This window comes from Hyperolius riggenbachi, chromosome 6 (assembly GCF_040937935.1).
Source record: "Hyperolius riggenbachi isolate aHypRig1 chromosome 6, aHypRig1.pri, whole genome shotgun sequence".
Classification (NCBI taxonomy): domain Eukaryota; kingdom Metazoa; phylum Chordata; class Amphibia; order Anura; family Hyperoliidae; genus Hyperolius; species Hyperolius riggenbachi.
This window is the reverse complement of record NC_090651.1, coordinates 112,811,903-112,839,018: the sequence shown is the minus strand read 5'-3', so window position 1 is coordinate 112,839,018 and position 27,116 is coordinate 112,811,903. Positions and strand designations below refer to the sequence as shown.

Here is a 27,116-nt window from a genome sequence, read left to right as displayed (position 1 = left end):
GGTGTCCCAGTAGTTAGCTAGGCATAGGTAGGTGTCCCAGTAGTTAGCTAGGCATAGGTAGGAGTCCCAGTATAGGTAGGTAGGCATAGGTAGAAGTCCCAGTATAGGTAGGTAGGCATAGGTAGGTCCCCTAGTATAGGTAGGTAGGTGTCCCCGTATAGGTAAGTAGGTGCCCCAGTAGTTAGGTAGGCATAGGTAGGTGTCCCAGTATAGATAGTTAGGCAGGGCCTGGCTGGCACAGTAATAACAATTACCAAGGTCCAGCTGCAACAGATAGGGCTTTATAATTCAGTGAGCAACACACACACACAAAAAAAACACATCAGGAAAACATTAGAGCTCTCAAAAGAGCTGTTGAGGGGTGCTATTTTAGCAATAACAATCAGCCAGGAGCAAGCCAAGAGCCTAACTAATCTTTCCCTAGGAGAACAACTCTGCAGCAGCTGTCCCTAGTCTGTCTCTAGCAGGCACACGAGTGAGTGTAATGGCCGGCAAACCTGCCTTATATAAGGGAGGGGGGGGGGGGGCTCCAGGGCTTAGTTTAGCCTGAATGGGTATAATGTGCCTGCTGACTGTGATGCAGAGGGTCAAAGTTGACCCTCATAGTGCATTATGGGGCGAATCGAACTTCCGCAAAAGTTCGCTTGGTCCAGTCGAACGCGAATCCCCAAAGTTCGCCTGGAACCGTTCGCCGGCGAACCATTCGCTACATCTCTACCTCCATCATGATCATATAGCTGGAAGCGTTCTATGCAAGTGCAGTGTTAGTCTTAAAGCGGACCCAAACCAAACATTTTTTTAATGCAAAATATTTAGTTGCACCTCTCTGACACATACAAAGATAAATAAACACTCCTTCAAGCCTATGAGCATTTCAATGCATGCTTTTCACCCTTCTCTTTTCATAACTAGGGTTATGCAGGTGGCAGCCATTACTTCTGAGCTTAGTAGGAGGTATAAGATCATGGGTGTGTTTGTCATCAGCTACCCTCCCTCCCTTTGTCTATGTGAAATCTCACACAAGCTGAGATCACTTCCCTTGTGACATCATCAGTAACAGCCTGTCTTTTGTTTTTGTTTTTTATCTCCTCCACCAGTCTGCCGGATTCTGTCCCGGCAATATGAAAGAAAGGGAGGGGTTCCTCCAATAAATGTAAAATATTTTATAGTTGTCATCATGCAGCTGCAAAAAGGCTGCTATTTATTATTATAATTTAGAAAATAGATTTTATTTCTGAAATCTTGTATTTTTAATTTGGGTCTACTTTAATGACCTGAGCATACGCAGAATGCTCCCAGCCAAGGGAGCATGTGAAAAGCGGACACACGGACATTAAAGAGGATCTGTAACATGAAAAGATCCTCTGGGGGGTACTCACCTCGGGTGGGGGAAGCCTCCGGATCCTAATGAGGCTTCCCACGCCGTCCTCCATCCGTCAGGGGTCTCGCTGCAGCCCTCCGTGGAGTCCGTGCAGCGGTGACGTCAATATTTACCTTCCTGGCTCCTGCGCAGGCGCTCTGACGGCTGTCGGCTCCGAACTACACGGAAATACCCGATCGCCGTCGGATCTGCTCTACTGCGCAGGCGCAAGTTTCCTGCGCCTGCGCAGTAGAGCGGACCCGAATGAGATCGGGTATTTCGGTGTAGTTCGGAACGGAAAGCCGCCACAGCGCCCCCGCTGAAGCCAGCAAAGGTAAATATTGAACTGACAGTCGGCACAGTCGCCGGCTGTTCGGAGGGCTGCAGCGAGACCCCCGTGGGACAGAGGACGGCGTGGGAAGCCTCATTAGGATCCGGAGGCTTCCCCCACCCGAGGTGAGTACCCCCCAGGGGATCTTTTTAATGTTACAGAGTCTCTTTAATGTGCTCAGACTATCAAAAATTGTGATTTGCTAAGTTGGGGCAGAGGGGAGTGAGGGGGGAAAGTAGGTTTGCCTAGTATGGGGCTCTAAAATTTCTAATGGTAGCCCTGTATGTAAGACCTAATATGCTTATAATATCTAGCTGTCATTGCAAGTCTGTAGGTATCTATTAGCCTGGGTGTGCCTTCTACCTTCCAGGTTTAACAGAGTAAATCTAGATTGTAAGCCCTCAAGGGCAGGGACCTCCTCCTAGTGTTTCTCATACTGATGTTATTTTAACATATGTACATGTACCAACTACATATCAACTATGTATGTATCTATATTTATTCTATTCAATGTCATGACTGTACAGTGTCTTGTATTTCTTATGTATATTTGTTCCCCATTATTTGTTTGTATTATGTACAGCGCTACGGAAGATGTTGGCGCTATATAAATAAAAAATAATAATAATAAAATAATAACAGAGGTTATTCCATACCAAGGGCCCAAGCTCAGTGTGGGAGGTAATTACTGCAAAAAGCAAAGTGACAGCTAAAAAGCACTAGCACTGCCAGATATTGTACTTCTGCTTATTGTCAAAACAGATGAACCCAAGTGTGGTTCAAGGTCATTAGCATCAGCAAGAAAAAAAAAATCCTTTCATTTCTTATTCCCATTCGGCAAGCAGCTGCCTACTGCCAAACGTTCAGCTGGAAGATGCATTTCTGTTTTAATAAATTATAATTGCTCTGCATTAACTTCAAGCACACGTAGGTGTCTCCTTTGTTTGAAATATGGACGGGTTGGAACACGTGCATAATAAGTCATTGGTGGTGGATCAGGTGTTTCTGTTTAGTGGAGATTCAGTTCTCGTTTGTATACATAGGAGATGATAAGCAGCCTCTCAGGTGCCTCCAACGCATACCATGCCCCAGACATTTTATTTCTTGTGGATTACATATTGGCGGTAAGGCTGATATTACCCGGCCCTGCCAGACACAAACATCAATTTACTCGTTTCACAGTTAAGATGTTATTTGTGGACAGACAGTAATTAGCTAAATGTCATACTTGGAAATGTAACCTTTTAGCAAATTCATTGAAAATAACAAGTCATGAAGATGATCATTGTGGTAGAAACTTGGTCGAGGGGGAATATTGCATTCTGGGTAATAAGAACTAAAAATTGTGACAGGGCTCCACAAAACGGGCCACCATTACCCCTAGTCAGGGGCATAACTAGAGGGGAGCAGCCCCTGGGATTGCAGGGGGCCCAGAGCTGTGGAGGTCCCAACTACGAACCTTCCCTTCCTCCCATACAGGGGACTATACTTCAGATTAGGTGTTTTAGTGGCTACACTTGTTGTGGGTGTGACGATTCTGATGGCCACACTAGTTTTATGACCCTTGTGAGATGGGCCCCAAGGCTGTGAAGGGCACCAAGGGGAGGCAAGTAAAGGGGTGTGTGATAATTGGGAAGTCCCATCAGTTTCTCCGGATCCCCATGAATTGTAGTTACGCCACTACCCCCCGTTATTTTATAACTGTATGTATTGTGCCTTCAGGAAAAAAAACTTCACCAGTGCCTTTAGGAAAAAAAGAGGCTGTCTAGTTTGTCTACTAGTGGTCAACCCAACAATTAACAAGCAGGGTATCCATAGTAGATATAAGATGCCACTTGCATTGTGCTGCAGAGAAAAAAATGGCTGAAATCCAAAAGGCAACCTAGGCAGGTACCTGTGGCCTAGTGGGTGTCAGGGGGTCCAACGTTACTTTCTCTGACCCATTTCATCTCAGATTGCCAAAAGGACAATCAAGATGAGCCAAAGCTACTACCTTGCCTAGGGCCCCATTTTATCTTAATCTATCAAATGACAAACTTGCTTACATAGCAAGTTCAACCTATGAAGAGCTCAACTGGGTGTTCATTGTATTCAGTCTGCAAGGCTTTGGCAGAGCACACAAGATGAGAGGAGTGTCAAGTCATCAAAAGGCAGGGTATTGGTTGGAACTTGTTTCCAGACCTCTAACCTATTGGCTGATTGGCAGTGGCGTAGCTTAGGAGCTCTGGGCCCCAGTGCACGTTTTACATTGGCCCCTTAAGTACTCTATACATAACAATTGATATGGAGCACCAAATCCTGCCAAAGACAGCTGCAATGTCAGAGAAGTATAAGCTGGGAAGGAGAAAGGTTTATTAATGGTTACAAGTAGTCAAAGTATATATAGAAGTAATCATGAAATCTTCAGAGAATTGGCCTTGTGACAGTAATGTCTACCAGTGTAGCTCTCACAATCTCAGTGGTGTGGGTTGAGGACCACTAGGGTACCAGGCATGCAGCTGGGTAGAGCAAGTATGCCCTAAGCTTACTGGGGCAACAACACTTGTAACAGCTGTTTAGCTGCTACACGATCTGTCAGGCTGCCAGCGGGAAGCCACGAGTTTGAGGGGAGAGCTGAAGCAGCAGAGTGTGAAGCTGCAGGAGACTGCCAGTGGAGAGCTGCGAGGCTATGGGGAGAGCTGAAGCAGCAGAGTGTGAAGCTGCAGGAGACTGCCAGAGGGGAGCTGTGAGGCTATGGGAGGGCCGAAGCAGTAGAGTGTGAAGCTGCTTGCGCTGTGCGAGACATGCGAGTGTACCGCTCCTCAAAGGAAGCCAAATGTGGTACGGGTCTCTCTTTCTAAGCTTTCTCTCACTGTGTGGCCTTTAAGTGAACATACATCGGGATCACAGGATGGAAGATTCGGAGGTGAGGGCTTCCACTGCTGGGGATTAATGGGAGGACAGTGGCGTTGATCTGAAAATGTATTGACTTTTTCATACAGCTTTTGGGGGAGAAAGAGTGTGTCTTATGGTCCGAAAAATTTGGTACTTTATTTTTACTTTGCTTTAAAATATGGTTTCAGTCACTTTACACCCCATACTGTGTGGTGTAATACACGGTATGAAGCTGAAACAGACTGAAACTAATTCACTAAGCTCTAAGGGACAGTTAGTGACAAGAATAATAAGTGTCTGAGTTCTAATAAATACCTTTACCTCTACAGGCTCAGTCATTTAGAGGTAAGGTCTAGATACCAAATTATTTGTCAAAGTTATTTTTGGGGCCCCTCCTCCTCCTCTCTGATTGTAACCATTGACAGCTCCCAATAATTAGGGTTTGTACGCTTTTTGTACTAGTTCTTTGAACTTTTTACAAAAGCACCTATTTTTTTGGAGTACAACCTGACTATTTACGACGAAAGAACCAGAGTTATGATGGGATTCCTCACAGGCCTTAATTCTGTGGTTGCTGGTCTTGCACCCCTCCTTTGCAGGGCCGGATTTGTACTTTTTTACCGCCCTTAGCCCACTATTACCAGCCGCCCCCTGAAAAAAGCATCCCAACCGAGACACATACGATCACGCACCTTTTTCCCAGTAAAAGCAGCTGGTTGGCCAGATTACTTGATTTTAACAGCCCCTATGCCTACCCAGATCCCCTCATTATACATAGCCAAATTCCTCCCTTTTCAGTATAGGTAGCCAGAGATGCTAAGCCTCTCACCCCCAATTTGGAATGATCGCACAGCACCGACAATGTTTTAGCCACGGTGTTAAAGCCCTCAGACTCAGTATAGGTAGGTAGGTAGCCAGGTATTGGTGCCCCCAGTATAGGAAGTCAAGTGTAGGTGCACCATGTATAGGTCGCAAAGTGTAGGTGCCTCCAGTATAGGTAGCCAGCTATAGGTGCCCCCAGTATTGGAAGTCAGGTGTAGGTGCCCTCAGTATAGGTAACCAGGCATAGGTGCCCCCAGTATAGGAAGTCAGGTGTATGTGCCCTCAGTATAGGTAGCCAAGCATAGGTGCCCCCAGTATAGGAAGTCAGGTGTAGGTGCATCCCATATAAGTAGCCTGGCGTAGGTGCTTCCAGTACAGGTAGTCAGCTGAGATGACCCTAGTGGTATAATCTGGCGGCTGCGGTGGCTCACTCACTATCTTCACGCGTTCCAGTGCTGACGTCACTCTTTTCTCTCTGCCTCCACTCTGTCTGTAGTTAGAGCAGGGCTACAAGTAAATGGCCGCTGATGTCCCCATTTGTGGACATCGGCGGCCATTTTCTTCTAGCCCTGCTCTAACTACAGACAGAGTGGAGGAGGGGAGAAGCAGGGAGTTACAGAGTGTGGTGGCGAGTGGTGACCCATACCTGATGCTGCTGCAACACATGAATGTGTTGCGGTACATGGGTTGGAAATGACTGCCATAAGGGCTCCCGCCTTTCTCTTTGTGCTTTTTTATCTTCCTGGAAGGTTTGGAGATCCTTTAGGACCATTATTGAATACACACCTAAAGTAAACTTTTCAAAGTTTGAAAGGTCCCCATTAAGTGATAAAACCCTCCATAATAAACAACTTTAACACTTACTAAATCAACAGTGAAGATCCAGTGATGACATCACAGGGAGTGTTTCAGCATAGTTCCAAATTAGCTTTTGAAATAGTGGCATAGCAATAGTGAATTGTTGTCTTATTACAACTCCCCCCAAAAAACAAACAAAAACAACAACACATTGCTGCCTTTATAACACCATATATTTTAAAGGTAAGCTTATGGGATTTCATACTTGCATAGTGAAGATCACAGTTTGGGAATCTATGAAGTGGTTGATTGCTGCTTTTTTATAGATTTTGGTTGTAGATTTCTGCTGAAACTAATGTCAAAAACATGAAAGTGGTAAATATTTAAGCTGAATGTAACTTTTATAACTATGGTTCATGGCCCGCCCCATAGTGTCTAGACAATCCATTATAAACATTAGAATAGTCAATTCATATGAATTCATTTTTTTTCATTAGAAAATCATGAAGATAGCTCTACCCCTTTTGTGGCCATTAAATTACTTAACTGAATGTAACTTGATTCAAATGTTTCATATTTTACAGTATTCCTTTATTCATTATTTAGTCAGTGTTTGCCCATTGCAAAATTTTTCCTCTCTCAACATTTTTAAATTCATCATGGCATCACTGCGGAATGTGTTCCTAAGTAAGCAGAAACAACAACAGGTCTCCCAGAATGCACTGGTAGGAGAAGGCTGCATAACTAAATAACCTGAGATAAGCATAACTGGGAGGGTGGGATTACATAGCAATAAACAGGATTAAATACACATAGAAAGTATTTCTAAAGCTGAAACCAGGATAATGAACATAAAATTGTGTATCCCGATTAATGTTTATGTTTTTGAGGTGCCTATTTAAAGTGAACTGGTGGCATTCCAGTAATATCTGTTTGACAAAAGAAAACTATTTAAATAACTTTATTCATGGCACGGAAGGTAGACTAACATTCCAGTCATTCTTACATTCTCCGTTGCTTTATCAAGCATCTCCCTCTCTTCAGATGCTTGGAGGCGTATCATCCATAATCCTCCTGTGCTGATGATGCAGAGCGAGAGAGTCGAGGTAGCGCCTCAGGGATAGATTTGTCACAGGATATGTTATGTTTTGAAAGCCAGCCACTGAGCAGTTTGTTTTTCAGATAAGGCAGTTTTTATGGGGAAATTTTACTGTATTTCCAGTAAAAACACATGGTGTGTTATTATTGTATGATTTGATTTGCCTGAAAGAGAATTCACGTTTTTACATGTCAGCTGTTCACTATTTCCATGACTCTCTTTCATACACATTTATAGATTCTGCTTCCAGTGACTGTCGTATATCTGTATGTAAGTAAAGAGGCAGAAGAGGCAGAGCAGGTGAAGAGGCAGAGCATTTCTGCTGGTCAGATAAAGTGACTTTACTCTGCAGACAGTATATTGCTTTCTTTCATTCTGAACAGAGTGACACACTTGCACTGATAGAGAGGACCATAGTATACCTCCAATACCAACAGCAACTACACTCAGCAAATATCATTGATTATGGCAGTTGTATAGTTGGGTATACAACATAGGGGACAGCACACAGCAAAAATTACCCTTCCTATTGGCAGCAAGTTACCCCGAGTCATGCTATTAGCACAACCCGCGGTACTTGAGTAACACAAGCGTTGCTAAGGTTGTGTTACAAGAACATTACTGGAGCAGTGCTCGCGGTACTCGAGTACCGCGTGTTGTGCTAGTGGTGTAACGCAGTGTGGAGCCGACCGTCCTTGGGAGCACTCAGAGTCACGAATGCTCCCAAAGCCTATTCAAGGTGCCCAAAGATGTATTCGACCAGTTGATTGAATAATACAATACAATACAATAACATTTCTATAGAGCTTTTCTCCCGTAGGACTCAAAGCGCTTAGGCTCTCTCAGATTCAGTAATTGGTAGTAGGATGAAGTATTCACACAACAAAAGTTATATTTCTGCAAATGCCAAACTGAACAGGTGGGGTTTCAGTCTGGATTTAAACACGTCCAGGGATGGAGCTGTCCTGATCTGTTGAGGTAAGGAGTTCCAAAACGTAGGGGCAGCATGACAGAAGGCTCTGGAACCAAAAGTTTCCAAATGGACTCTGGGTATGACTAGATCAGTGGTTCCCAACCTGGGGCGGTGGGCGATTTGGGTTCTAAGGGGGGCGGTAAATTTGTGGGGGGCGACAGGGGGGCGATCAGTATGAAAAGGCAGAAAAAATAAAGTGTCGCAGTGTCACTTGTTTTTAAGAAAATTATGGGCAAAAAATATGATCTGTATAAAATATGCAAGTGTGCATGATAGAGTTGCGTAATTCCTCATGGCTCGTTGGTCACGCGCCGGTGTAATGTCAGATATTGCAGCCCGGAAGCAGCCTTCCTCACTGAGTATCGCGCATGCTCAGTGGGAAGTTAGATATTATTTACCTGAAATATCTCCGCTTCCGCACCACGTACACTCCCGAAATTTTCAGGGGAGGGAGGGGACCGTAAGATCTAGCTCTGTGTCGAATTGCAGCCCCCGAGCCCCGCTAGTTCCCGAGATAGGTTTGCTGCAATCAGTCTCGGGAACCAGCGGGGCTCGGGGGCTGCAATTTGGCACAGAGCTAGATCTGGGGGTCACCTCCCTCCCCTGAAAATTTCGGGAGTGTACGTGGTGCGGAAGCGGAGATATTTAGGACGTTTTACGTGGCTGCACAATTTAATGGGACGCAGGCTCCTACTGCGCATGCGGGGCTGCACAACGTGCGGGGCTGCAATAGCTGACATTACACCGGTAAGGGAATTGGCGCAAAGTAGTTGAGTCACCGGCTATTTTTAGCTGGCAAGGTCACAGCGCTACCCCCTCCACTGGCACCACCACCTGGCGTAAGGGTATACCGTACTAAGAGAAGGGGGGCGACAGGGGTGAGTCGTCTTCCCCTAAGGGGCGATACCTCATAAAAGGTTGGGAACCACTGACCTAGATTATTCAGGGATTTAAATGTCAGTAGGCCGATCTTGAATAGGACCCTCCATTCTATAGGTAGCCAGTGAAGGGAGTGCAGGACTGGCGTTATGTGGCAGTGACGGGGCTGGTTGGTTAGCAGTCTGGCAGCAGTATTCTGTATCAGCTATATGCGGTACAAGACCCTTTTTGGAAGGCCAGTGTAGAGAGCATTGCAGTAGTCCAGTCGGGATGTGATGAAGGCGTGGACTAAGGTTGGCAGATCTTCTGGGGGGATGAGGTGCCTGATTTTTGCAATGGTGGTGGCAGTGCTGGAACGAGGGGACCAATAGGAGAGAGGGAAGGCTCAATAGGAGAGAGGGAAGGCTCAATAGGATCCAGAGCCTTCTCTTTCTATAGGTAAGTTTATTTATTTTTTTGTTATTATCACTTCAGTATAACTTTAAAAAGAAAAAAGTGCTATGTAGTTTATGTCACATGTTAATTCGTGATAGCACACTGGCAACTCATCAAGTTATTATTGTCCATCACAGAGCTTCTGTCAATGGTTGCAGTGCTTACCAGATAACAGCTGGACATGCTGCTGCTTTTGTATATTAAAACATACAGGGCTGTTTATACACACGTTTCTTAGCAACCATGTTTAACAAAAACTTCTTTGCAATCTCCATAAGTCTTACTGTATACATCAGAATTAAGCAAAAGTGTTAATTTCACTTGAGGTTTCATTTTAAACTGCATCCATTAAAACATCCATTTAAATTTATTTGTAACTTAAAGTGTATCAAAGCTCAGGAAAATAAAAAGATGTATACATACCTGGGGCTTCCTCCAGCCCCATACGCTCTGATCGCTCCCACGCCGCCATCCTCAGTCTTCTGCAGCGCCACTGCCGGGTCCCCGCACTTCCATCAGTCGGAGCCAGTCTGACGTAAGAGAAGTGTGCCCTCTGTGTATCTCTCCAGCAATAAAAAGAACAGGGAAGGGGAAGCTGGGCTATCAATATTAGTCATGAGTTAATAAATGCACACTAAAAGCTGAAGCTTTTCCAGCAGTCCATGTGCAGCCCCCTCTTCCATGTGAATCACCCACGTACAGCAGCCCCTTTCATTCATGAACAGCTTGAGCATAATTTTCACTTTTTCATGTTACATAATTATTTGGGTTAAAAAGCACATACATCCAACATGTTCCTCCAGAAGGAAAGGTACAACACCAGCCTGTACCACTACCCTCACATACAGTGGTATGAAAAACTATTTGCCCCCTTCCTGATTTCTTATTCTTTTGCATGTTTCTGCTCATCAAAAACCGTTAACTATTAGTCAAAGATAACATAATTGAACACAAAATGCAGTTTTAAATGATGGTTTTTATTATTTAGTGAGAAAAAAAACTCCAAATCTATATGGCCCTGTGTGAAAAAGTGATTGCCCCGCTTGTTAAAAAATAACGTAACTGTGGTTTATCACACCTGAGTTCAATTTCTGTAGTCACCCCCAGGCCTGATTACTGCCACACCTGTTTCAATCAAGAAATCACTTAAATAGGAGCTATCTGACACAGAGAAGTAGACCAAAAGCACCTCAAAAGCTAGACATCATGCCAAGATCCAAAGAAATTCAGGAACAAATGATAACAAAGTACTATAATTGAGATCTATCAGTCTGGTAAAGGTTATAAAGCCATTTCTAAAGCTTTGGGACTCCAGCGAACCACAGTGATAGCCATTATCCACAAATGGCAAAAACATGGAACAGTGATGAACCTTCCCAGGAGTGGCTGGCCGACCAAAATTACCCCAAGAGCGCAGAGAAAAGTTAACCGAGAGGCCACAAAAGACCCCAGGACAACATCTAAAGAACTGCAGGCCTCACTTGCCTCAATTAAGGTCATTGTTCATGACTCCACCATAAGAAAGAGACTGGGCAAAAACGGTCTGCATGGCATATATCCAAGGTGCAAACCGCTTTTAAGCAAAAAGAACATTAAGGCTCGTCTCAATTTTGCTAAAAAAAACATCTCAATGATTGGCAAGACTTTTGGGAAAATACCTTGTGGACCGACGAGACAAAAATTGAACTTTTTGGAAGGTGCGTGTCCCGTTACATCTGGCGTAGAGGTAACACAGCATTTCAGCAAAAGAACATCATACCAACAGTAAAATATGGTGGTGGTAGTGTGATGGTCTGGGGTTGTTTTGCTGCTTCAGGACCTGGAAGGCTTGCTGTGATAGATGGAACCATGAATTCTACTGTCTACCAAAAAATCCTGAAGAAAAACAAAATGGCTGAAGAAAAACAAAATGAAGACTTTGGAGTGGCCTAGTCAAAGTCCTGACCTGAATCCTATTGAGATGTTGTGGCATGACCTTAGAAAGGCGGTTCATGCTAGAAAACCCTCAAATAAAGCTGAATTACAACAATTCTGCAAAGATGAGTGGGCCAAAATTCCTCCAGAGCGCTGTAAAAGACTCGTTGCAAGTTATCGCAAACGCTTGATTGCAGTTATTGCTGCTAAGGGTGGCCCAACCAGTTATTAGGTTCAGGGGGCAATTTCTTTTTCACACTGGGCCATGTAGGTTTTGAGTTATTTTTCTCACTAAATAATAAAAACCATCATTTAAAACTGCATTTTGTGTTCAATTATGTTATCTCTGACTAATAGTTAACGTTTTTTATGAGCAGAAACATTTAAGTGTGACAAACATGCAAAAGAATAAGAAATCAGAAAGGGGGCAAATAGTTTTTCACACCACTGTATGCCTGTTGATCCAAAGAAGGCAAAAAACCCTTAGAAGGCATGGTCCCATTAGCCCCAAACTCCAGATGGCATCAGCTTGCCCTCAACCACATGCATACTAGCAAGGTCACTCCACTTCCTAAAAAATCCTCATTGAAAGACTGCTGGAAAAGCTTCAGCTTTTAGTGTGCATTTATTAACTCATGACTGATATTAATAGCCCAGCTTCCCCTTCCCAGTTCTTTTTATTTTTGTCTGTCCTAAATCATCAAATTTTATCACAAGATGTTTACTGCACAAAAACAACACAGGCTTAAGGCAGTGTCTCCTTGATGGTAAATAAAAGTTGATTTTCTAAAACAATGAACAAAACAGATTTGATTAAACAGTGGCTTCAAGCAAAAAAAAATGTAAAATTAAAATGCAACTGCCACAAGCAGAAGTGTATTCTGAAATTCAGCATTAGATGGCAATGGGTATTTCACGTCTTCCTGACTCCAGCCATTTCACACTTTATCCATCTGCACACCTCATTGTTCTTCAGAAAAGTCAAGGAAACGTTTAAAAACAGGAGAGAAGGGTCAAGAGTCAATGGCGTAGTAGGTAAGAGTATGAAAAAGAGTATGAGTATGAAAGAGTGCGAATGCAATACTCAGACCAACTTTTTGAGAGGGACACTTTAAGCCACGCCCGTGCCACACCTCTAACCACGCCCCCACCACACCCCTCATCATGCATACCACAAAGAATTCAGCAGCAAAATATGTAGTTTTATCATTCAAATCACACTGGTCCTCTCAATTATCATTCGTTTTCCTTCATTTTCTCTTTTTTTTTTTTTTTTTTCCTTTTTTTTTTTTATTTTTTATTTTTTTTTTCTCTTTTTTTTTTTTTTTCTTCAGGCTCAGTCATGCCACCAGGCTATTTCCTGATTAATTTAAGGCACTCGCCTTAGATTCAGGTATCACTTGCATCATTGCCTGAAGATTAGATTGAATTTTTCAGCTTAATTTACTCTTCTATCTATATAATACCTTTAATAAATCTATTCAATTTTTTATACCCCCCACCTCCTTCCATACCGCAAACACACTAGAACAGACATACCTTTACATAGCAACCATACCATAACAGGCCATGCCAAGCGCTATCATCATCACCAAATATACTTTACACCCCACCTTGCTATTATTTTAAACATTTTCCAAAGAGAGAGCATCCCGCATATTACCCCATGTTCCTCTAAAAGATCCCTCAACAGTTGATAAAGCCAATGTGGGAGCATTGGTGGCTCTATCATATACAGATTCCATTTCTCTAAACCAGTCACTAATATGGGGGTTCCCCCCGCCCTTCCAATGTTTTGCAATTATTTTTTTCAGATAGATATAGCCAATCTCCTTTAGGAAATCGCTTTCCCCATTTTCTTTCGAATCTGTTATGCTAAATATTACACTGATTATGGAGATGTTAAAACAGCTATCTGCCACCCTTTTACCAAATTTAATAAAATGTTCCCACAAGGTGCAAATCGCTGGACAAAGCCGCCACATATGCAGCTCCGATCCCCCTAACCGCCCGCACCTCCAGCATGGAACGCCCGACAGTGGACCGAACTTTACCGCTCGTTTGGGGGTCAAATACCATCTTGTGATTATTCTATATTGCATTTCCTTCATTTTAACATCAGAAATTAAGAAATATATACATTTATATGGTGGTCATAAAGTTTAGAGTCAATTAAACACATTTTTCAGAAGAAAAATACATATACATACACAAATCTGTACATCAGTTCTGAAAGAGGGACAAATGAAGAAAAAAGAGAAACAGAGAGATTTGGTTTCCAAAGAGGGACTGTCCTTCTGAAAAAGGGACAGTTGGGAGCTATGCTCAGAAATAGCGACGGCAGAACCATTTCCCAGGTGAATGGTCGCCGTTCGCCAGCTCGATTTAGCAGTGAACAGTATGGGCCATTGGCACCCGCCCTATACTTTCCTATAGGATCCTTTACCCTCAAGTCAGGCAGGACAGGTTGGCCAATCCGACCTGATCACCACCCAAGCCACCCCCCCTTCAAAAAAAAAAGGCACGATCCTGATGGACATTTTAAGTCTGACAGTGTTAGATAGGCTGTATTGTTATATTGTGCTGTGTATCTGCTTCCTGTGTGCACTGTTACTTACAGTGCACCAGTCAGGGACCCCCCCCCCCACCAACAGTCCTTCTGAGGACCCTTCCTGACTGAATTGAACCCCCAGGAATTGGATTGAGCCCCCAGGCATTGGAGGATTCGAGGAGCCCACAGGCATTGACGGACCAGAGTGACATACAAGTGTTCTTGTCATCAGATAAGGGAAGTTCCCATGACACCACACGGTGTAATGTCCCTGCTCCTTGCTGCCTACAGTGAGCTTGAAGCTGTAAATGATGATGAGAGTGATGATGAAGGATGTGGTGATGTATGTCTGAGGGGTGCCCACAAGATTATACTAATCCAACCTATCTGAAGGAACAGTGTACACAATCTCTGCATGCAAAGTCTTGCTTATCTTTCCCCTGTGCTATGTTATGGCAATATCATCTTTAACAGATATACTAACTGCTGCTGAACCCTGCTAGGTTCCTTTATAGAGCTAGTCCAAACAGTAGTTGCCGGCGTGTGATTGTGGTGCTAGTGAGGTTGTGGGTGTGTTGTGACGGGGTGGCCATCCCATGTGTTTTTTAATGTGATTTTATAGAATATTTTCAACTTTTTCATTAACCAATAAAATTTGATATAATTTTGATATTGAGTACTCTTGATATATATTAACTAGGCAGTACATGCCCCACCATTTATTTGCACAGCCACAATTGTGATTAATGTGGTGATGTATGTCTGAGGGGTGCCCACAAGAGAGGAACAGGAGGAGGAGAGTTCAGAGGGCGAAACCAAGCCTCGGAGAGGGAGGAAAGGGACAGGAAGCAGCGGGAGGTTGCAGGGGACAGGAGTCAAACAGCAGGGTGTGACTTCACCTGGGGTCATCCAGACAACCCACTCGGTCCCTTCTAGCTTTACAAGACTAGCTCATCGAGGCTCTTTAGTGTGGGAATTGTTTTGTATGTGTGCTACTGATGGAACCAACAACATTTCCATCCTGTGTCAAGAGAAACTTGGGAAGACCAGCACACATGTAGGAACAACTACACTGAGTAGGCACCTGGAGTCCCATCACAAGGCCCTGTGACATGAAGACCTTAAGGGAAGAAGCACTCAAAGCGCAAACAAGACTTCTTTTGTTCCACCTTGAAATGTTGAAATTATAGGTAATTGCCCAATTTGTTATTATGGCTTCTGTGTCATACAGAGGCTGAAAGTCAAATATTTATTCGGCAGGTAACTGCTCACCTAGTGTGGAATCTGCTATTTCAAATGTTTAGGCAGGTAACTGCTCAATTTATCTTGCCTCGCCTAGTGTGGCTGCTATTTCAAATGTTTAGGCAGGTAACTGCTCAACCTTTCAGGCCTCGCCTAGTGTGGCTGCTTATTTAAATTTTTACAAGGAAGAAATTATAGCTGTACTATAAAAATCACACTACATGCTATTATTGTTATGCATTTATATAGTGCCGACCACACTGATTACTTCATGCCACTAAATGCAAGTGTTAGATGGTATTGACACCAAAAGGTCAGCAAAACAACCACACAATTGCGTTTTTATTTTTTACAACAACAACAACAAATAACATTTGTAAAGCACTTTTCTCCCGTGGGACTCAAAGCGCATAAGCATGGCTCAGACCATCATGGTACAGAGGAAGAATTCGGAAATGCCAGGCTAAATAGGTGGCTTTTCAGTCTGGATTTGAATAGCTCCAGGGATGGTGCTGTCTTTACTGGGTGTGGCAGGGAGTTCCAAAGAGTAGGGGCAGCATGACAGAAGGCTCTATCTCCAGATTTTTGAGGTGCACTCTGGGAGTGACCAAGTTTATAGAACTTGCTGATCTGAGGCTGTGAGAGGTGTGATGCAGCTTCAGCAAGTCCTTCATGTATCCAGGGCCCAGATTGTGCAGGGATTTGAATGTCAGCAGTCCAATCTTGAAGAGTATTCTCCATTCTACTGGTAGCCAGTGCAGTGAGCGAAGGATCGGTGTAATGTGACAGCGGCGAGGCTGGTTTGTTAGCAATCTGGCAGTCCGCATGGTAATTTCCATATTACATTCACTACCATATCATACAGGCCCCATATATCATTTGTTGGTTTTTGCTATTATTCTTTGCACTGACTGGTGTTGTCAGATTGGTGCCAAAATTAACAGGGGCAGATTGTTAGTGCTGCAATGACATCTGATAATCTGAGGTTATACAAGTATACAAGTGTAGGGAGCTGGTTTTTATCACAGTGTAAACTGTTTGTACCTTTGGCTGATTTGAAAAAAAGTTGTGCGTTTACCATACCTAGTTATCTGGTTACATATACCCAGGCATATTTACACACTTTTCTTCCATGACTGTGCTGGAATGCATTGAAGATGTTACCTTATACTGTGGATCCATTTACTGTTGTTCATCTTTTATCATATAAAGTTGGTTAACTTTTCATTCTGTGTACACATGCTATTGTGTTATTATCACCAGCTGGGTACAGCGGTTCGTTGGTGCTCCACATTTACCTGGTTTGTAGAATAACTAGTTCATTTTCTCAGGAAGAGAATCCTTCCTCTGTCATCAGGGACCCTATCCTGGGTGGAGGCACGCCAAATCTACTTTTATCCTCACGCTTGCATTTAGCAAAGGTTCAGGTTCTCTGTATTTCCTTCAGGTTAGTGCCATAGTCTGGTTTAGAAGGGTCATGTGATATTATGGTACCTACAGTATGTATTGAACCATCCACAAATTCGGCAGCCCCCGTTCAAATTCTAGTTGTTCTCCTGGTAAGATCTAACCATCTTTTGAAAGTCAAAGGTCTTGGCTTTCATTTGCACCAGGTACCCGAGTCGTTTCACCGTTCCCGAGTTATGCAGTGTTGAAGGAGAGGTGTCCACTGCACTTGGCTGCACTGTCCACTCCTGCGCCTGGATGTCTTAGAAATGCTAGCTGATGCCCTCTGGTTAAAAGTCAATGCAGCACCTATGTGGGCCTGAGCCGAGGAGGCGGTGGTTAGGCCGGAGCCAAGGCTTTGCTTGTGGGTGCAATGAAGCAGCAGAGGCAGCAGGTGCATCCCCAGGTTCCTGAATTAAAAAATTCAGTGCCCCTTGGGCCCTACTGACTGCCACAACACCCTCTGCAGTCACAGTGCATGGCGCGTTACAGGTCGCCTGCATGTTCTGCTGCTGTGCCTGCATCTAGACATAGGGAAACTCCTCCTCAGAAAGTATCTGACTCCTCAATGGCAAGTAAATGGGAGAACATTTTCAAAACACCAAACACTGTAAAAAAAACCGCTGCTAGTGGGTTTGGGCCCTTACGGTTAGTTCACACTGAGAGCACCAATCGCAATTGCAATTTTGTGGCATGAAATTTCAGATTTTTACCTCGATTTCCGATTCCTGCTCAATCACAATGCAACTGCCCCCAAAATGCTGCAAATCACAAATGCTGCAGTGAGAATTATCCCATAGGGAAACATTAGTAACTGTGCTTTGTTGATTGCCGGCGATAATAAAACCGCTGAAAAGCTGCCCTTCAAATAAGCAAATCGCTAGCATTTTACTGATCGCAACAGCACCACGATTTACATGTAAATCACGTTGTTCCTTTTTCATCAACACAATTCTTATTGCCCAAATCGCAATCACTGGCATGTATGATTATTGTTGCGATTGTGTTTCGCTCCCGATGGCTTCATAATGCGAGCAACAACTGAGCTTGCCATCGCGCTTCCAAGTGGAAAACCTAGGAAGAAAACAGAAAACAGCTGTGTGTGTAGAAAATTAAGAAAAAATGTTTTGTTTCAGAATAAAGGAACGTCCAAGCACTGGAGCTCAGCTGGTTTTATATTAATAGCTACTGATAAAGACGACCTGGAAAGGAAAGAAGCTTGTACACCTGGTGAACTTAGAGAATTCCAGACGCAGAGCAGTATAAGTTCAAACATGACACTAATATGTTAAATAGCAACATTCAAAAAGTTTCATTAAGATATTCAGAACTGTGCAAGCTGCAAATCCACTGAACATTTAAATATTGTTATTAGTTTTAATTAAATATTTCAGCTAATATTTCTTTGGCGCTCCACTTGCATGTGGGAGGAATGGCAATATTGGTAAGTAGAAAAGTGGCCTTCCTGGCCACTGCTGCAGGAAGTGAATGTCTAGAATTCCAGTATCAATTTGGAATAGAGGGGAAGGGAACATATTTATATATAAGGCTTCTAATGATAGAATAACCAGCACAGTTTACACTACAGACATAGGGCTTATCTTCACACATAAGCATTAAAAACAATGTCGGGCATCAAGCGACTGTGATCTTCAAGTTCTGATCCTAAATTGCTGACCATTATTATTGTTTTCCAGTGGATTGTATTGCCAAAGGTAACATTAAAAAAACAGATTGAACAATGAATAAGAGGACCACAAATAATGAATAAATATTTAAATCTTTGGAAATAAAAATTGCTCAGGCTTCACCTTTCAGCCTATAAAAAGGACTAGAACTGTTATGTTATATCGCCATCTAGTGAAAGTTTAGAAAATGACAGTTTTAATAAATTTGTTGTCGCTGTTGCAGACCTATCCATCATATGCCCAGCCCCCCCCCTCCCCCCCGAAATAGCCAATAACCACCCACAACCTAAACCCTGCCACAACCTCCATGACCAATTCCCTCCTAGAACGTGAGCACAACTGAAAATAACTCAAATAACACCCCGTGTGCACAGATACCATCCCAGCCCCCTCCTCATCCGGACTATCCAAACAGTCTCATCCTCCCATCACCTTGGACTTGACCTTCCCCCACAAGCCCACACTTTCCACACTAGAGATCCCGTGCATAGTGAACATCTAATCTAAATACCATTCACACACGTGCTGGGCGCGAGGATAAACATTGTTTATAATAAACCCCAATCCTGCCTCCTCCAAGCCCCGCTTGCCCTGACAACCATTTGGCAGGCTGCAGAGCCGGGACAAGGTCCTCCAGCACCCAAGGCTGAGACACCAAAGTGCGCCCCATCCCTGCCACCCCAGCTGTCACACACTGATTGCTATTAGACTAAGAGGCGCCACAGGGCCCACAACCTCCCCAACACCTTAATATCTAGTTATCTGGCTTGCAGTCACCCCCTTTTCTTATTTCTTTCTGCTTCAAACACAATTAGGAATGACAGCTGAATGAATTCTGCGCCCCCTCCTACACTGCGCCCTGAGGCTGGAGCCTCTTCAGCCTATGCCTCGGCCCGGCCCTGGCAGGCTGTGCCTCCACTTACTTCTTTGCCAAACCCAGCCCCCCTCACAATTCCCATTTGCCATGCATGTTTTATTACTTGCATTTCCACCAATCACAATTCTACCTGCCCCCCCATAGGCAAACGCAAGGGGGGGGGGAATTACAGCTGCCCAGAATCCCCCCCCTCAGACCAGGCCCAATGCAGTGTCTGGGGACAGGAAGAAGTTGAGACACCAGAATATCTGCAGGTATCCTGCAGCTCACAGCACAGCATCCTTTCTTTCCCTGTTACAGTTGACTTTGGATGTAGCAGCAGCATTTGGACAGAGAAGGAAGTACCGTATTTTTCGGAATATAAGACGCACTTTTTCTTCCCCAAAAATGAGGGGGAAAAGTGGGTGCGTCTTATATTCCAAAGATGCGGTAAATGTGGCTCTGGAATATACTTACCGGCTCCTGTTGCCGCGATCCTCTCCTCTTCGTCTGGCGCTCTTCATCCCAGGACGTCTTGTCATTCATTGTGAACGTCTTCAGAGCCCCAGCTGCCCGCGCGCCTCTTCACTGCAGTCTTCGTATAGACTGCAGCCTTTCGATATACATGTGCTGCCGCTGCCATCCTTCCTAGTTACGGCGTCCTCCCCCGATGTCCTCCCTAGTTACAGCGTCCTCCCCGACGTCCTCCCTAGTTACAGCGTCCTCCCCTGACGTCCTTCCTAGTTACAGTGCCTCTGACGTCACGCGCACATGTGCGTCGCAGATCAACCAGCAGAGGGCACTGTAACTAGGGAGGACGTCGGGGAAGGACGCTGTAACTATCGAGGACGTCGGGGAAGGACGCTGTAACTAGGAAAGATGGCGGCGGCAGCACATGTATATCGCAAGGCTGCAGTCTATGCTAAGACTGCGGCGAAGAGGACCGCGGGCAGCTGGGGCTCTGAAGACGTTCACAATACATGACAAGACGTCCTGGGATGAAGAGAGGAGACTGCAGCTGAAGAGGAGTGCCGCAGCTTGGACCCTGAAGACCTGCATCCTGAATGACGGGCGCCCTCTGATGAAGAAAGCCAGATGGGGGAGGAGAGGATCGTGGCGACAGGATCAGGTGAGATGTTTCATCAGGGTTTAGCTAGTGTAGTGTATTTGGTGGTGGCAGAAGGGGTTGGTTAGTGTAGTGTAGTGTAGTGTAGTAGGTGGTTACAGCAGCAGGGGTTAGTGAAGTGTAGTGTAGTGGGGGCAGCAGGGGTAAGTGAAGTGAAGTGTGGTGTGGTATAGATGGGCAGTGTAGCTTAGGCCAGTGTGGTGTAGATGGGCAGTGTAGTTTAGGGAGAAAGGGTCCATAAGACGCCCCCTGCACCATAGACGCACCTAGCATTAGTTTTTTTTTTCTTTGATTTTTGCCCCCTAAACCTAGGTGCGTCTTATATGCCGGAGCGTCTTATATTCCGAAAAATACGGTAGCTCTGGGGGAAAAATGACAGGGCACAGAGTCAGGTATGAGCACAGCCCTGTGCCCCTGCTGGGTGAATGCTTCACTTTCCCCTTCATTACCAATGTCAACTGTCCTCATTATTAGTTACCACATTTTTAGTCTTTAAAGGGACAGTAAACATAAGTGATTACACATAGCTCTAATTGTTTAGTAACTGTCCTCATTATTACCTGTATCCAAACTGCTCATGATCGATCCCGTTGTCAATCGGGAGCAGATTAGACATGCCGGAAATAATCGTCAGATCCTGTCAGATGGGAAATTGCATTATGTGTACCCAGCATGATGTCCTACCACATCATTATACTGTATTGTCTGTGACTGAGGAAGACCTTTCAGGAATCCCCCCCCCCCCTTCAAAATCCTGGGTTTGCCCCTGCCCCCCCCCCAACTAAGCCCCAATTGCCATGACTACCTCTCAATATACTAACCAACCCCAAAGCGCAGTTTTATACGCATCTCCCTCCCACACGCATCTCCCTCCCACACGCCACAGGTTAACCAGCTGGTATATACTGCTTATGTCAAGGCAGTCCAAAGATAGCACTCATGTGATTTTAACTTTGCACTAGTTCATTAGCCAGAATGTGCCGTCCAATTCATGGCAGGATAATGATCACATTTGTGCGCCCTTTTTATTGCACCAGCGTATCTCTAAAGGTGGGTACACACATCAGATAAAAGTCTTTGGAAAATAAAGGATCACAGGCCAATTTTACCCCCTTCCATGTAGTATGAGAGCCATACTCTACACAGTCTATTCTATTGAGCTGAACTCTTCATCAAATAAAAATCTTTGCAAGATGCTGAACACAAAGATGCTGTGTACATGCAACAGATCAGCATTCATAGTCTGATATTTGCAGATCTCATACACACCTTGTTTAACGGACATTCATCAGCAGATCAAATCCACCAGGATGGATCTTCAGATCTGCAGATGATTGTCTGATCTGCAGATGAATGTCCGTTAAAAAAGGTGTGTATGAGATCTGCAGATATCATAGACTATGAATGCAATTTGCCGAACCTGATTTTTTGCAGGAACTGATATTTTGCAGAAACCGATCAGTTGCACGTGTTCAGCATCTTGCAAAGAATTTTATCTGATGGGTGTACTCAGCTTAGGATAGACTGTGTATGCTCTCATACTGCATGGAAGGTCTGTGATCTTTCATTTTCCAAAGACTTTTATCTGTTGTGTGTACCCACCTTTACACTATGCTGGTGTGACGATCGCTCTCCACAGTTAAAGCCAATTCCCTACTTCATCCTGCCCCCCAGCCCTATCAGTTCAACACAATGGCCATTCACCACTACACCAATGGTATCCATGGAGACTAATTAACATCAGAACTTACAACCAATTAGGGTATACTTCCTGTCTAGACTCCTTCGCGCCTGCCTATCCAATAGGCACAGTTGGCGGGAATTTTAAAATTGGACCATGAATACCTACAAGGAACCACCAGCCAAAGCCCGGTCCCCGGCTCAAGAGGGACGCAAGCGTGATTGCGTGACTCCAGACTCTACAATTAGATGAGACCTCTCCTATTGGGCTCAGCCCCACTCTCTACCACCCAATACAATGGGTGCTTTTTTTCTTTTGTCTTTCTTTAAAACATAATCAAGCGATGTGTCTTCAAAACAAAATCAGACCTTGTGACCTAAAATAAATTAGGCAGTGTGCCAGCAAAACATACACAGGCAGCGTGCGCCAAACCATAATATGGCAAAGTATTCCTCAAAATATAACCAGTGTCCCCTAAAACATTATCAGGATGTGTGGCCCTTAAAACATAAATAGGCAGCATGTCGCCAAGACAAAATTAGGTAATGTTCCCCCAAAACGTTGGTATCCACTGGTTTGGTGACTGTAAATCAGAAAGATTCACCTTCCAGCTTATTCGTGTCCTCTAGCTTCCCATGCACCAGCCCCATACTGAGAGACTCGGGTGATGGTGCAGCAGCCTTTTCATAATGCATCACCTAAACCACCGAAGAATAGTGTGCTGCCATCTGCTTGGCTGTAAAACTAAGGCCTGGTGCACACCAAAAACCGCTAGCAGATCCGCAAAATGCTAGCAGATTTTGAAATGCTTTTTCTTCTTTTTCTGTAGCGTTTCAGCTAGCGTTTTGCGGTTTTGTGTAGCGGTTTTGGTGTAGTAGATTTCATATATTGTTACAGTAAAGCTGTTACTGAACAGCTTCTGGAACAAAAACGCCGGCAAAACCGCTCTGAACAGGCGTTTTTCAGAGCGGTTTGCGTTTTTCCTATACTTAACATTGAGGCAGAAACGCATCCGCAATCCAAAAAATGCCTCACCCCGGGAGTATGCGTTTCTGCAAAACGCCTCCCACTCTGGTGTGAACCACCCCATTGAGATACATTGACCAAGCGGATCCGCAGCCGCAAGCGGCTGCAGAAACGCTGAAAAAGCCGCTTGGTGTGCACCAGCCCTAAGATAGACTGCAGAGATCAAATTACAACTTGTAATTAGACACAGCTTAGAGAATTTAGCCTGTCTAATTCCCCCTCAATACATACAGGGTGCATTTCTCTTTGTTTTCCTTTGGTCCTGTGCAAGAGTTAAACTGGACCTGAACTCTTGGACAGGAGAGAAGGAAGACATAGAGAAATGCACCCTGTATGTATTTAGACACTTTAGCCTGTTTAATTTCCTCTCATTTGTATCTAACAATTTGTTCTTTCCCCTGCATCACCTGACTGCCACGACAGATAAGGCAGATAAGATCAATTTGAAAGCACAGGATGTTAACAATATACCTACTTCCATGAAAGCAGGAAGTACAAACTGCAGATTTATTTGTTTTTATTTAAAGGTTATTTTGCTGTTGTGTATCTTTTAGAGCAGAGAGGAAGTTCTGACTTCAGGTCCACTTTAAAAAGTAAAAGTTTCAAACACAAATCAGAATAAAACAAGTGTCCAGTAATCTCACGCCATCTAGCGACTTTCTAGCTGTTAGTGCATCACAATCACAACTTGGTGATAGAGAGCTAAATACTGTTGTACAGCGCTGACATGTTTCCGAAGACCACCAGTCTATTAAGTACCTGCATCAAGCGACAGCAAAATGTCTTTGCGCTAGACGGAAAGACACACAACATTCCTCTACCCCTTCAAATGACACGCGCATGCGCACTGAAGCAAGATCGCTACTCTGCAACAATGAAATGCGCATGCTCTGTTCTCCTACTGTTGCGTAATCTTGTTGAGCTAATTCTTGTATCGTGGAATTTTCCATCGCGTTCCCAGCTCCTGATAGGCTCCAGTCTCCTAAATGGGAGGAGTAATCTTGTTGAGCTAATTCTTGTATCGTGGAATTTTCCATCGCGTTCCCAGCTCCTGATAGGCTCCAGTCTCCACAATGGGAGGATAGCACAGCTGTAAGCACCGCGATTACGCTCTTCAAATAATTTGTTTCATTTTCAGCCCTAGGCAGCTTGCGTATACTACGTCATGGAGCTTTTCGTGTTGTAGGCTATTTCCTCTGAGTCCAACAGGTGGCTCCGTGGCGCAATGGATAGCGCATTGGACTTCTAGTGGAAGAAGATATTCAAAGGTTCCGGGTTCGAGTCCCGGCGGAGTCGGGGACCGTTTTGTTTTAATCGTTACATTCACGTCACAAATGATACATGTAAATATTTTATTGCAACACTGTTACATTTTTTCTTTGTGGTGCAGCTGTTATGTCGTTCTGTATAGATAGCCGTTTTGTTTGGTAACATTTTATGTTGATACAGCAAAATGAATGACAGGTTAAGCATTCCATACTCTAAATTTGCAAATCATTGAAGTGAGTGATAATTCTTTTTTTTTTTTTTTTGTAGTTAGTCTATTTGGTTATTTTTCATCCTGGTCTGTCGGAATCTAAATACTGTTCAGTATTTATGTTTTGATATGAGAAAACGAGACTATTCAGTGAGCGTAATTTATTTTCAAAAATATACTTTATTCATGTTACTTGCAAAGACCTACATGAATATTTGTGTAGTTGAGAAGCAATAATATAGGTGCCCCTTAAAGAGAACCCGAGGTGGGTTCTAAGAACGCTAATTGCACACAGAGGCTGGGTCTGCATATACTGCCCAGCCTCTGTTGCTATACTGTGCCCCCCACTCTGCTTACCCCCCATAAATCATACGCCGAGCTGTTGACACACAGCGTGTTGCAGCCGGCTTTTTACCTTCCATCTGTCACTCTCGCCGCTCCCCTGCCTCCTCCATAGCTCCGGTCCCCGCCCGCATCCCTTCCCTCCAATAAGCGGGGAGGGAAGGGACGTGGGCAGGGACCGGCGCTATGGAGGAGGTGGGGAGCAGTGAGAGTGACAGACAGAAGGTAAAAAGCCGGCTGCGTGTCGACAGCTCGGCGTATGATTTATGGGGGGCACAGCAGAGCGCAGGGGGGCCTGTGGGGGGAATCAGTATAGCAACAGAGGCTGGGCAGTATACGCAGACCCAGTCTCTGTGCTAATTCTTAGAACCCACCTCGGGTTATCTTTAACCGGTTCAGCACCGCAGTGTCGAAAACCTCATGCATCCGAGCAACGTTCACCTCCCATTCATTCGCCAATAACTTTATTGCTACTTATCACAATTAATTGATCTATATCTTGTTTTTTCCGCCACTAATTAGGCTTTCTTTGGGTAGTACATTTTGCTAACAATTATTTTTTTCTAAATCCATTTTAACAGGAAGCTTAAGAAAGAAATGAAAAAAATTCATTATTTCTCAGTTTTTGCCCATTATAGTTTGAAATCAATATACGCTACTGTAATTAAAACTCATGTATTTTATTTGCCCATCTGTCCCGGTTATTACACCATTTAAATGATGTTCCTATCACAATTTATGGTGCCGATATTTTATTTAGAAATAAAGGTGCATTTTTTTCAATTTGCGTCCATCACTATTTATAAGCTTATAATTTTAAATAATATAATAACATACTTTCTTGACATGCATATTTAAAAAGTTCAGACCCTTGGGTAACTATTTATGTTGTTTTTTTTTTTTATTGTATTTTTTTTAATTTTTTTTTTTTTAATAAAAAAATGTATGTGGGTAATTTTTGGTGTGGGAGGGAAACTGCTAATTTTAAATGTAAAATAATAGAATTGTTTAATTAAAAATGTATGTGGGTGCAGTTTACTATTTGGCCACAAGATGGCCACAGTAAAAAAAAAGTCCTGGATGCGAATGATCTCGCATCCAGGAACTACAAAGAAGAGGAGAAGTTTCCTGGGGGCAGAAATACCGCGCTCTCTGAATAGAAAGCGTCGGTTTTTCTGCGGGGAAGTTAGATCGGTGAATGGGAATTATATTCCCATTCACTGATCGGGGGGCGGGCGGCGGGAGCGCACCTGATCGCGCGCACCATGCGGCGGCAGCAGCGCCTATCTGGACGAGTAAGCTCATCCAGATAGGGCAAAGTGGTTAAAGGAAATCTAAAGTCAAAATAAAAAAATCAGTTTAACTTACCTGGGTCTTCTTGCAGCCCCCTGGAGTCCTCCTGTGCCCGTTACGTCCTTGCAAGTCCCTCTGGCCAGCAGTGGCGACCTCCGCAAAGCTGGCTGGCCAAGCTCCTCCTCACCGCGCTCCCCCTGCCGGGAACATTCTGCGCATGCGTAGTACATGAAAATCACTACTGTACATCCACAGAGTTCTCTCAGCAGCGGGAGTGTGATCAGCTGCGCATACGCAGTAGCCTCCGACTGGCAGCGACTGGCCAGCTTTGAGGGTGTCGCTGCTGTTTGATTGAGGAACTTGGAAGGATGGCGCGGGCACAGGATGACTCCAGGGGGCTGCAAGAAGCCACAGGAAAGTTAAGCTGATTTATTATTTTGACTTAAGTAACCCTTTAAATTAAACTGGAGGTGAATAAAAGTGTTTTTAATATATACTTACCTTAGTGTTCTAGACACTCTTCAGACCCCTTCAGGCTACTTCTTTTGTTCGGTCATCCCAACATCTTCCAGCTGGGCACCCTCTCTGTACATCCCAACATCTTCCATCTGTGCACCCTCTCTGTACTCACTCCCAGTGTTTCCCAAGTATTACCGGGAGCATCCTGGGCATGCGCAGTTCCAGTTCTTTCTGGGGTTGGGGTGTGGGGCCGGGCGGCTCGGAGGGGGTATGGTGGATAAATTTGGGTTGGAAAACTTAAGAACATACAACAAACACGTTTTAAAGGGAACCTAAACTGAGAAACAAAAAGTGCCATGCACTGATGAGGATCAAACAATCCAAAACAGTCTGTATGCATGTTGGATTATTATGGCTCTGTACAAATTAACAAGGTGACACATC

General features: G+C 44.1%; 1 non-coding gene across 1 annotated transcript; it reads left to right on the top strand.

Moving 5' to 3' along the window:
* The first annotated feature begins 24,312 nt into the window (after positions 1 to 24,312).
* Positions 24,313 to 24,397, top strand: TRNAR-UCU (transfer RNA arginine (anticodon UCU)). The gene is given in 2 exon segments: positions 24,313 to 24,349; positions 24,362 to 24,397. It is a non-coding gene; the product is annotated as a tRNA-Arg (tRNA).
* Positions 24,398 to 27,116: the final 2,719 nt, after the last annotated feature.